The sequence below is a fragment of the Magallana gigas genome, chromosome 2, assembly GCF_963853765.1.
Source record: "Magallana gigas chromosome 2, xbMagGiga1.1, whole genome shotgun sequence".
Taxonomy (NCBI): Eukaryota; Metazoa; Mollusca; class Bivalvia; order Ostreida; family Ostreidae; genus Magallana; species Magallana gigas.
In genome coordinates this window covers 14,584,111-14,597,206 of record NC_088854.1, presented here as the reverse complement: position 1 = coordinate 14,597,206, position 13,096 = coordinate 14,584,111, and the positions used below count along the sequence as shown (strand labels likewise).

The window sequence follows — 13,096 nt, the reverse complement described above, 5'->3', positions numbered from 1 at the left end:
TTATTTACTACATGGTTCCATTTAAAGCCGTAAAGTACGGGAAAAGATTCATCAAGTCAATTATGACGTCATAATGGTTCTAGCACCAAAAAGACACTCTGGAATCATTAATAGATCTTGACCTTTTATTTAAAACATGATGTAAATTTAAAAAAAAAAACAAAGGTGCTATGAAAGAAGCAAAATTAAAAAGATTATAGGGATTGCAAAGGAAAATATATAATTGAATGTTTGGCATTAAATGCATTGCAGACGAAATTTAAGGAAAAGGTAGTGTAAAATTGAAAACAAAAGTGTAATGCATGGTCAGGATACATTGAAAAGCCCGCACACTTATAGGAATGAGCAGTCACGACAAACATATAGATAGTTTCAGATGCTGAGATAAGGCTCGAAACATTCTTAATATATCAATGAATTTTTCATGAAAAAATGACACTAATTTAAACAGCAACCTAATGAAATGGGAAATCTTCACTGTATAGATAACATGCACATGAACGTTGTATTTGCCTTTAATATGAAGAAAACTCTCATTCTCTGTCCCAGTGCTGCAGGAATTTAAACAATGACATGGGAACAATTCTTAATTTTTTTCAAATCGCATAGTTACTCTATCTGGAAATCGAACTGATCATTTTTATCATGTCTATTGCATGTAATTACGGCAAACTACATTGAAGCGTTTAATAGGGGTTTACTCCAGAAAAGTTTCTACGTAATGTTTTGACTGACCTTTGTCCAATCAGATCGTAGCTGGGCGGAGTTAAGACATTGTCGTTCGTGACTTGAATGTGAGAGAGTAAGAGAGAGAGAGAGAGAGAGAGAGAGAGAGAGAGAGAGAGAGAGAGAGAGAGAGAGAGAGAGAGAGAGAGAGAGTGAATTGAGTAAATTTTAAGTGGTGCCGATGAAGAAATTATCATTAATTATACACTTGCAAACAAATTAATTAAGGTCTGAATATAAAAATTACATGTATAACCTATATTGGTATAACTTTAAAGCGTTTTAAAGAACGATTGTGAAAATTTCTTTGGCCGCGCGCCAACATGTACGATGTATATGTAAAAGAATGACGTAACAAACCAACTAATTTTCCTGGCATGGAGTCCGAGAATACGGGCATTAAATATTTTGAAATGCGAACGAATGATCACTTATGAATTTAGATGTAGTGAAAAGGAAAGGCAACGGAGGCGGATGCTTAGTGGAAAAATAAAACAATGGCGGACAAATTCGTCCTTAGGAAAATTTACAACCAATGTTTCATTCCAGGATGATTCGGCAAACTTTGATTAGAATACTAACGGTAACACTTGTAATAAAAACAGTTTCTTAAATATTCGTACAATCCTCGATGTTTGACATTACCTCCTCAAATTATCTATATATAGACATCGTTGTTCCCCTGTTAAAGAATTTAAAAACACTTAAAAGTTTTATAAAGAAGATGGGTGGATAAGGCGTGTAAAATGCCCATACGCGGTCGGACAGGCTACTAAAAAATTTAAGTATCAACAAATCTGATGGGGATTTTTACATCATTTAAAACAATATATATTTAACGAATCATTGATTTGTAACCTGTAAGCATGTTCAATACTTGGAATATGTTGACTCAAACAGACGTATACGTATCAAAACCTGCAAATATTGTCATTTTGTAGAACTTCAAGGCATTTTCTTTCATAGAGTGGGTCTGTGCTCCATATTTTTCTCATAGACTAATTAAGGTCTAATGGAAAACAAACCGATTTCAATCAACAAAAACGTGGAGAGATGACCCACTATACATTAAAAATATCATTTTGTATCCCAACAACTGAACGTATTGAAAAAATAATACAAGTCCTGTAATTCGTGACCTTAGTCACACATAATATTTAAAAAGCCGCCTTTGTTGTGTCTGAAATGGCTCAGTGGTTAAAGTACCTGGCATAGGACTTCCGGTTTACTGTCAGCCGAGAGTGCACGGATAGTTTTCGTGGAGACGATAGTTAGTTGGTTTGTGTACTTATGTAAGTAGTAAAGCTTCTAAAAAGGAGCCAAGTTGAATAACTGTATATATAATATTGTACATAAGTGAATTGTTGAACTGTATTTGCAAGTAGTGTTGACTTTGTGTCAACAAAGGGCAGGATGCCTGCCACGTCGAGTGGCGGCCATGAGGGCGGATCACAAAACAACCCAAACAAGGTAAATAGAAACTACCGCCGTGAAAACACAGTAACTGTTGATGTATTAGATAATGGGCAGATTAAACCTGATAATATCATCAAGTTTGTACACGAAACTTGTGGAGTTGGATCTATGTTCGCGTGTGTCCCAAGATCAGGAAATCTATATGAAATCACCTTAGACGGTAGGGCCCCTCTTCAGTATCTTTTAGAAGGAATAAAAATAGGAGACAAAACATATGAATGTAGAGAAATTGTTCAAAACTCAATAATGGTCAGTTTTCTACATCTCCCAGCATACATTGAAGATCATGAAATTGAAGATACACTTCTGTCAATGAACATTGAAATATTATCTCCAATCAAACGGCGATATTACCCTGGAACAAACATCGCCGATGGAACGAGATACGTACGAGTAAAATTACCACCAAATATGCAGTCATTACCGTACACAATCAAATTCAGAAAAGAATACTACAGGGTTATCCACAATGGGCAAATTAAAGTGTGTTCGTTATGTTATTCGCAAGATCATCTGTTTAGGGCTTGCCCTAAATTCGTCTGCTTTAGATGTAAACAACAAGGACACTACGCTAGAACATGTTCGGTGAAAAAGTGTTACGATTGTCTTCAATGGGGAGACGAGTGTTCGTGCGGGTCTAGTGAACACGATTCAGGAGATGACAGCCCTGTTGAAGAGGTGAATAAGGAGAACGGCGCACAGCTTGACGAGGCACAAGAGAGGGAATCAGAACTAGAAATGGAAGTAAACGAAACAGCGGAAAATCCAACCGAAGATGATATCGGGAAAACGCACGATGAACAAAAGAAAGTTGAACCCGAAATTGATTCACATGTGAAAGAAAATAGTGGAAAAATCAGTGAACCCGTTGATAGTGCCGATAGCCATCGGGATCAAAATAACGCGGAAGGAAACGAGGTCGTACGAGAACATTCAGAAAGTTCCGAGTCCTCAGAACAGGACGACGAAATCATTATCAAAGGAAAAACAAAGAGAAAGAAGAAAGTGAAGAAAGGAAAGGCCAAAAAGAATAGATAAAATGAATAAAATTATTGTAACTTTATTACTCATATCTGTAATGTTAGTTACTTCATGGAACTGTAATGGGTTATGTAATGTTGACAAAATGAAAATGATATTTAGTTTATTTGTTGAAAAGAAATATGATATAATTGGTTTACAAGAGACACATTGGAAAGATGAATTTATTGATATGTATAAACATTTATGGAATGGTGATATTATTTACAATAATTATGATAGTTCGGCAAGAGGTGTAGCTTTTTTGATAAGAAATGATTTAAAAGAAAATGTTGAATTTGTCAATGGTTTTGATGGTAGATTTTTACACATAAAATATAAAGATAATGATGAAACATTTGATATAATAAATGTATATGCACCAAACAAAGTTGCAGATAGATCATCATTTTTTAAGAATATTTCAGAAATAATCCCAATGTCTAACAGTCTTATGATATTAGGAGATTTTAATAACACGCTTAGTGAAATAGATCGTTGTGGAAAAACTGTCCATACGTATGACAAAGGTTATAATGCACTGTTTGAATTTATGAATAAACATAGTGTTGATGATATATGGAGAAATAGAAATAAAAAAGAAAAAGTTTTTTTCTAGAAAAATGGTGATTGAAAATAGACTAGTTCAAAGTAGAATAGACTATATTTTGACATCTAAGGATTTGAATAAGTATGTTAGAAATATTTATTATGTAGAAACTACTTTGAGCGACCATTCAATGGTTGTGCTTTATTTCAATAATGATGATGTTGAAAGAGGTCCTAGAATATGGATTCTAAATAATTTACTACTTTATGATGATATATACAAAGGAAAAATTGTAGAACTGATAGAAAGAGAAAAAGCTTGCATATTATATAATACATCACTACTAGTTTGGTGGGATAATTTGAAATACAAAATTAAGAAGTATTCTCAGAGTTATAGTAAAAGAAGGGCGAAAGAACGTAACAAAGAATATTTTACTATACAAAACAAAATAAAAAAGTTATCTGAGAATATTGCAAATGGAGAAAAAATTGATATTGAAAAATATGAGGCGTTGAAATGTGAACTGTCAGAGTTTGAATTAGAAAAATGTAGAGGTGCAATGTTAAGGTCAAAGGCTCAATGGGCCAATGAGTCAGATAAATGTACCAAATATTTTTTGAATTTGGAAAAAGTTAGACAAAAATCAAATTCAATTAAAGAATTAGTTGATGATGGTGTAATTAAAAATGATACAGAAGCGTTACTAGATATTCAATATAAGTTTTTCTCAAAATTATACTCATCTGTCAGTATTAAAGAAGAAAGTAAGGAGCATTTTTTATCATTTGTTGATAAAAGATTAGATGAGAATGATTTTGAGTTATGTGAAAACTGTATTAACAATGAAGAAATTATAATAGCAGTTAAAGAAATGTCCAATAACAAAAGTCCAGGCTCAGATGGATTAACAGTTGAATTTTACAAAATGTTTTTGCCATATTTAAGTGATATTTTGTTTAAATTGTATAAAGAAATAGAAACAAAAGAATCGTTATCACACAGCATGAAAATGGGTGTTATTACTTTATTGTACAAGAAAAAGGGAGACAAGAGATGTTTGAAAAATTATAGACCTATTAGCTTACTTAATGTTGATTATAAGATCATTGCTAGAGTTATGGCAAATCGATTAAAATTTGTTTTACCAAATATTATATCAGATGCTCAAACATGTTGTATACTAGGAAAAGATATCGCAGATACTATTGTTAGTGTTAGAGACATTATTGATTTAGTAGAAATGGATAATTTGGAAGGCTACATTGTTAAAATAGACCAAGAAAAAGCCTTTGATAGAGTAAGTCATGAGTATTTATTTGATGTTTTAGATACATTTGGTTTTGGACCTTATTTTAAAAGGTGGATAAAGATATTTTATCATGACATTTTTAGTAGTGTCAAATGTAATGGTTTTTTAACCAATTATTTTCCAGTTAAAAATTCGGTCAGACAGGGTTGTCCAATATCTGCCTTATTATATGTTTTATCAGCAGAACCTTTGTATCATGCAATGAGAAGTAACATAAATATAAAAGGAATACCTATACCAATGTCTGACAAGGTGGCTTTAATGTTTCAACACGCTGATGATACAACTATGACAATATCAGATACAGGTTCTATAACAGAAGTTTTACAAGTTTTTGAGTTATATGGAAACGCATCAGGTGCAAAAATTAATACTCAAAAATCTGAAATAATGTGTATAGGTTCAGGTTGTTTAAAAGATAAAGTTGAAAAAACTTATGATATTTCTGAAACAAGTATTATGAAAATACTTGGTATATTTTTTGGTAGAAACAAGAAAGAATGTGAAGTTTTAAATTGGAATGACAAAGTGAAAAAAATTAAACAAATACTTAATTTGTGGAGACAAAGAGATTTAACAATTCAAGGAAGGGCAGTTGTTATAAATACTATGTTGATGTCAAAGTTGTGGTATTCGTTATCTGTTTTATCAATGCCTAAATGGGCAAGAGATTCAATACAAAAAGAATGTATTCAATTTTTGTGGAATTATGGTGCACAGTTGGTGTCTTACAAAACTATTGTTGGTGATAAACATAATGGAGGTTTAATGTTGAATGATATTTATCTCAAAATGTTATCATTTAGACTTAAATTTCTAGCTAAATATTTTTGTACATCGAAAGATTTTTTGTGGAAACACATTTTAAAATATCACCTGTCAAAGATATGTTCTTTAGGCGCAAATTCAGAAATATTTTTACTGAGATTGTTTAGTCAAGACTTACCTACATTACCTCAGTTTTACAAAGAAATGTTTAGCGCATGGTATGCAATAGAAGATTATGTGATATTTAACCAGAAAGAAAGTGACGTGTATAATTTTTGTCTTTTTTGTAATCCAAAAGTAACAAACAAAGGTAAAATGTTAAAGTGGAATGTTTTTATTAAGGCAGGCGTTACACATGTAAAACATATAGCATATGAAGTTATACCAGGTTTTTTACCAAGTTCTTATATTGTTGATATTATTCAAGAGTATGATCCTGATGTAAATGTATTGGCTATCAAGGAAAATTACAGAACTCTTTTAGAAAGCATTCCGAGGGAATGGACAGAATATGTAAAAGAAAAGGAGTTTCACAACATGGCTTTTCTTGCAGACTTTTGTGTAAAATATGAAAATCAATCTATAGTTTTTAGTACATGTACTGTTAAAATATTTTACAAATTATTGCTACACAAATTGTTTCAACATCCTGTATCAAATAGTTTTTGGAAAGAAAAATTTAATATTGATGATTCTGATGTAATTTTCAAAAGATGGGGTACATTATTGGAGTCTTATAAACCACCTGAAATTATTGAATTAGATTTTAAGATGTATCACAATGCAATATTTACATATGAAAAATTATTTAAAATCGGCAAAACAGAATCAAATTGTTGTCCAATTTGCTCATTACAAAATGAAGATATTATACATTTATTTATTGGCTGTAATGAACTACATGAATTTATAAACAAATTTGTTGTGTATCATTTAGAAACATTATTCAAAGATGTAGATGTAAATATTTTCAATACTTTAAGATTTGATGAGATGTTTTTCTCATCATTGTCAACGGGTATAAAAAATGTAAATACATTTTTTGTTAATTTCTTTTTATCAATATGTAGATTAAGTATATACAAACGACGACAAATGTTTATCAAAAGTCAACAGAAGATTGATGTTACTAAATTTTGTAAATACATGTTAAAACAATTTATTTCATATAATCATTACCAATTGTGTATCAAGGAAAACAGAAGAAATATTTTCTCCAAATTATTTTTGAACAGAAATCCTCTAGTTAAAGAAACGGAGGGTGTGTTGATATTTATTTTTTAATACTTGTCCTTTTATATAAATTCATTTGTTTATTAGACATTGCTGTTTTTAAGAATTAATATGTACAGTGTGTATTATGTTGAATATCAATAAAAGATAAAAAAAAAAAAAAAAAAAAAAAAGTACCTGGCATAAGCTAATCGTATTTATCTAGGGTTTTTATGTTACGGGTTCGATACCACCAAAATTTCCGACAATATTTTTTTTCCTTATTTTTTGTTAAATATATTAAAAACTGACTATAGTTAGAAATTTTGCTTTTGCAAAGTTGTATTATAATATATTTGAATAGATTTCATCGGGGAAAAATAAATTTAAAATTGTATTTCTCTACTAAACTGAATGGGCATTTGTGCCATCTTATTCCCCCATCTTCAAAATTAAAAAGATATACTAGACAATGATTTGTCATTTTATAACTATTGTTGATATATAGTTCGCTCATCTGTCTTATCTATAGGCTATAATTTACTCCATTAACCAGTTTTAACTCTCTCTCTCTCTCTCTCTCTCTCTCTCTCTCTCTCTCTCTCTCTCAAGTTAAATCACGAGCGGTAATGTCTCAACTCCGCCCAGCTACGATCTGATTGGACAAAGGTCAGTCAAAACATTACGTAGAAACTTTTCTGGAGTAAACCCCTATTAAACGCTTCAATGTAGTTTGCTGTAACACGAAGCTGGCCAATCATATCATCATATCACATGACGATCATTTCTTTAAACATCTTTTTGTGACTTTTTTTTATTCAAAAACACAATACTTTTCAACACATAAGTGAGTAATAAAATCTCTTTTTGTGACCTTATTTATTAAAAACCACAATACTTTTCAAAAGTTAAGTGAGCTTAAAATCTTTTTTTTTGTGGCTTTAACTTTATCTAGCCGTAAGGGTGTTTATAACACAAAACCAAGCCCTGCTAAGTTGGAACTGATGTTGATTTGTGTGTGTACCGTTGCTAGATTCTGTAATCTATAAATATATTGTGATGTACTTTCGATAATCTTGCAATGTGTGCATTGTACCTTGTGAGGTATAACAGATAACTTGGTGATGCATGATAAATATTTTTCGATGTTTTCTCGATATATTTGGATAATAAAAGAATTAAATATACATAACAGGACATTGAGCATACATGTACTCAACAAAGTTATCGAAAATCGCCACGTTTAATACGATAACAATCAACAATCGTCATGCTTTGAGTTCAAACTTATTGAAGCATGTCTTAGGAGGCTCATAACTTAACAACAACAAAACAAGGCCTTGTCATATTGCAGTTTCTATCAAAAAACCTTTTCTAACCAAGTAAACAAGTTCGCTCTTAAATACCAACGACATGTGCTCGAGATCTTGAATATAATCTATACTACTATATTAAAATAACAGATTCGAATTTTTAGGCTTTAATACCGAGAAATCGGAAGTACTGTCTTTTGTTTTATGCATTTTAAACATCACTGGTACTTAAGGATTACCAATTTGTTATTATTTTTTCTAAATTAAGCTTCGCTAAATAATCATCAACGAAAAATCCTTTAAAATATCCGGATATCATCTGGAATTTTTGGATTATAAAATCATATGCATGCGCAATACATCCACGTTAAATCACGGAGGGCTCTTTAGTTTATGTTTCCACAATATCACATTTGCATGGATTTACTCAGAAATGATTATACAATACGTAAAAATTTTCATTGAAAATTTGTGATAAATTCTGTTCATGAAAGAAAATACGGTAGATAACTCTAACTCTGTGCATTTAATAAAAAAAAATCCCGTGATTCCGAATGTCAACATTGTGTGTAAAAAAAAACGTTGGTGAAAAAGTGTTGAATCCTTTATTAATATGAATTAAATTCTTAAATAAAAATGTATTTACAGCATCAAAATGGTTTGTTTTGAATAATTTGACTGTTATTTTCATTGCCGCTTTATTGATTTTCTCCAAAACCGTTTCGGAGCCATTTTGCAAGTTTTTGCTACATTACGGGTAAGTGAGAGTCATTTTACTGTAGTGAAGGCCTGTCCCGAGACACAGTCAGACGGACCCAAGTTAGATTATTCTAACTAAGCAGAGTGTACTGAAATTAATAGCATTATTGTAGGCTTAAAGATTGGTTATGTAAATGTCAACAAAACGGTGTGTCGATGTATCTACTTCGTAGTTGTCCGATATCATATGCAATGCCAACCCGTGAATGCACGGGTCAAAGTCTAGTTTATTTAAATAAAACAAACAAAAAACAAGCAAACAAATATAAGACAAACACCATCCTGTATTAATTTATTGCTGGCTACATTTTAGCTAACTTGATGGTCGACGAGCTGAATAGGCTGCAGTTTGTAGGCGCATTCCGCATGAGTGCCGAAATGTGAACAATGACACGTCATATCAGCTGTCGAGTAGGTGTCACCATGTTTAATAATGGTTCCATCTGGAGCCTTGCAATTTCGACCTACAAGTCATTATAAGTTCATTATGGTTATTTCAAATCTACTCCAAGTTGCAACAAAGAAAAAAGTAATTTTAATACAAAGTGTTACATATTTAATCGTAAGAACAACCCTAATAATAACAAAACATGAAGAAAAATCACAAAAAAATGATGCTGAGTTAATTGTTACCGTTAGGACACACTGGACAGCAATGGTTAGGATCGTGGACGGCATCGACACAACCACCAAAAAAGCAGTCCACAATGGCGCAGTAGGCTTGTCCTGAGGCCGTGCATTGGCAGGGCTCACATGGGGAGGCCTGGAAGGACCCGACCGGGTAGACCTTACCGTGGTAAAGGCAGCCTGAAGATGTGACAAGGTCCTGACCACTGACTGTCAGAAAAATTGCGGCTGTAAGACAAAGCCTGTGTATTGTTAGAGACACCATCTTGTTTGTGTGTCAAGTGTCGTTGGAAGGAATGAAGTGCTTATCTTTAGTTACAACGCTTCTTAGATGTTGTATAGATAAGCATATATTGCAATATAAGCAAACGTATGGTTCTGTTAATTACAGTTCTACTTAACAGATTTCAGATTGATTCCAAATTTGGTGTGGAATAGTTTTGAGGTTAAGAGCACTTGCCATATTCAGACTCATTGAGAAAAATGGTTCTATAAAAAGATACAAATAAATATCCAAAGAACTATATATGATATTAGTCAAATTTGGCCCCCAAAATCCGCTATTTTTAAAATAATTCAGATACATTAATTTGTTGTGTTATTTTATAAAAGAGTTGACATGAAATATGTTTTTCATCTATTTATTTGATTTATATGCACTCACTGGCAGTATATGACGTCAGAAGTGACGCTATTTTTATAATTCAATCAAAATCAACCAAAAATTGACATTTTTCTTATCTTTTTTCGAATGGGAAATATAGAGCGACTCTTTGAACAAGAACGAACTTGTTGTCACTTATAAGTATTGGAAAGATACATCTTTGGTAAAAATATTTTATTTGTTCAAGTAGTCGCTCAATGTTTCCTTAAAGAAAAACTGCCTCAAAACAAGTCGTTCTATGCTAAAAATGAGAAAATGGCGGGAAAAGGTAAACTTTATGATGTCATATTATTAAATTGTGGGCACTAAATTCAAAATAAAAATTATGAAAAAACTTCAAATGTATATGTGTACAAATAAAACAAAGAATTACAGTAAAATGACAACGTTCATTTTAGGGGGCCATTTTAGGCTCAAACCATATATAGTCCTTTCAATGCTAAAATATTTGATTTTTTTTTCTTTACTAATAGTCATGTAACATGTCATTGCTAAAGATATCTTATCTAAATTTCTAAAGTAGATCTGATTGAAACTTAATTGTTCCTTGATATGCAATTTCTTTTTCTTTGCAAAAATATTCACACATTTGTGGGAACGTATAGCATCTGATCAATTAAATACAGCCATTGTCATATAGATTGTGGGTTTGTTTTGAGTTTTACTGATAAACTTGTAGGTCAATATACATGTATACAGTCATAGTTATCTGACTACCTGTGACAATGGCGAAGGTACGTACAAACGATATAGTACCTTCTGCTTTTATTAGTTTTAACGTTGGTACGATTTCTTTTTGTAACAGATGTAATTATTAATGCAGAATTTAATGCATCATCAAGATATTAAAGGGCAGGTTCCGGTCCCTTTTGCGAAATTTGAATAATACTGACATACTTGAATGTAAAGTATTACAACAATTTACAAATATTAATATTATATGCATGCATAGTTTATATTGGTTATTAAACAAAATAGCTGATTAGTATACCAAATACTAACAGGCTATATTATGTCAAGCTTACATCGCATCTGAAGGGATGGAAAGCGTTTGTACGTATTGAGCATGTGGGTTTATTCAATATGATCAGTCGATCTAATTGGAATTTGGCATACACAATTATTAATAGCATTTCAGAAATCCGCGGAGTGATTAGCGATGATAAGTCAAACGTTAAAGTATACCATTTAACATTCGATAATTGACACGCTTGTGATAAACACGTATGTATGTCCCCTTGTCACTTATCCAAAAACCGCTATATCTTACGGTCGCCGACTACAGTTTCCATTGCGCATGTCTTTGCGCAATCTGTTAAAATACAATGCATTTGTACCTTTTAAGAACTTTTTTCGATATCAATAGAACGCACTTAACAATATAAAAATAAAAACATAGTAATAAATTATGTATCTTCATAGCTTCGTATTCAAACAAAGATATGAAAAATCATTTTTTTGTTACTGAAATCTTAATATAGTGTCACTTTTCTGGGTTTAGATTATCCGGCCTCTCTACCTAAGCTATTTTAGAAATATACAAGCTTATCTTTTTAAAAGATTGGTAAGCTAGCGCCGTAGCCATCATAAAACACAGACGCAGATTTCTAAAACATTGTTTTTTTTCTGAATCGATTAATTATCAATAGGAAGGCACATCGGTGCTGGAGTGGGGTCTCAATTTAAAATTGGGAATCTAGAGTGGGCTTCACATCGGCAATGGCAAGCTCATTGACTGTGCTTTGATAATTATGCATTATTCAATTTCAATATGAAAATTTTCAAGGTCAGAAGAACGATTGGTACTGTTTTGTAGCAATTGTCTTTTCTCGGGCCTTTCCGGCAAGCTTACCCAGGCACCAAAGATATATCCCTTTAATCAAGGAGTTGTCCTCAGCTAGTATAAAGTGACCGTTTTAATTGCAACTAAAGTGTTAAGTTCATGGCCCCTGGGTCAGGGGTTCTGGTTTAAGGGCGGGACTCTAATGATTTTATAGAAAAAATGCATTAATACTTCAAAAATATTTTCCTCTGCTCCTCGATATTAAGCAGACGAACAAAGTACATAGTAATGATAAGAAAGAATGCCTCTTCAAAAATTGTGAAGTGCATGGTCTCTGGGTCAGGGGTTTTTGTGTTAGCATGGAGCAGTAATCATTTAAAAATTTTCTCCTCTGCTCCTGGGTATTAATCCGATGAATTGAGCACATAATTATGATGAGGAAGAGTCCTTTTTAAAAATTATGATTTTTTAAACCCTGAGTCAAGGGTTCAGGTGTTAGGACAGGCTCTAATGATTACATAGAGTATGGTTATGTAATTTTAAACGATTTTTTTTATTGTACATAAGATTTGTTCAATTAAGTCACTGTATGTTTTACTACAATTTAAATATATTTCTTCAAATTAAGAGAGTTTATTTGATTAAACAATTATGTCATCAGTATGTAATTGACATTATAAAACATGAGGGCCAGTGACGTAGTTTAAAAAAACAAGAGGCCCATGGGCCACATCGCTCACCTGAGGAACAATAGGTATGATAAAATCAGCTTAATGGAGTCATAATACAAACAATCTGGACAATGTACAATAATACATGTAGATCCTGTATAAATAAAATACATTCCCCCCCTTGGATATTCTTATGTTTATAATCATTAGTCCCT

General features: G+C 31.9%; 1 non-coding gene across 1 annotated transcript; it reads right to left on the bottom strand.

Annotated features, from left to right (window-relative positions):
• Positions 1–9,400: 9,400 nt before the first annotated feature.
• On the bottom strand, positions 9,401–10,226 carry LOC105327922 (uncharacterized). Its single transcript, XR_010710799.1, has 2 exons — positions 9,770–10,226; positions 9,401–9,600 (listed from the first exon to the last, which is right to left on the bottom strand). It is a non-coding gene; the product is annotated as an uncharacterized protein (transcript).
• Positions 10,227–13,096: the final 2,870 nt, after the last annotated feature.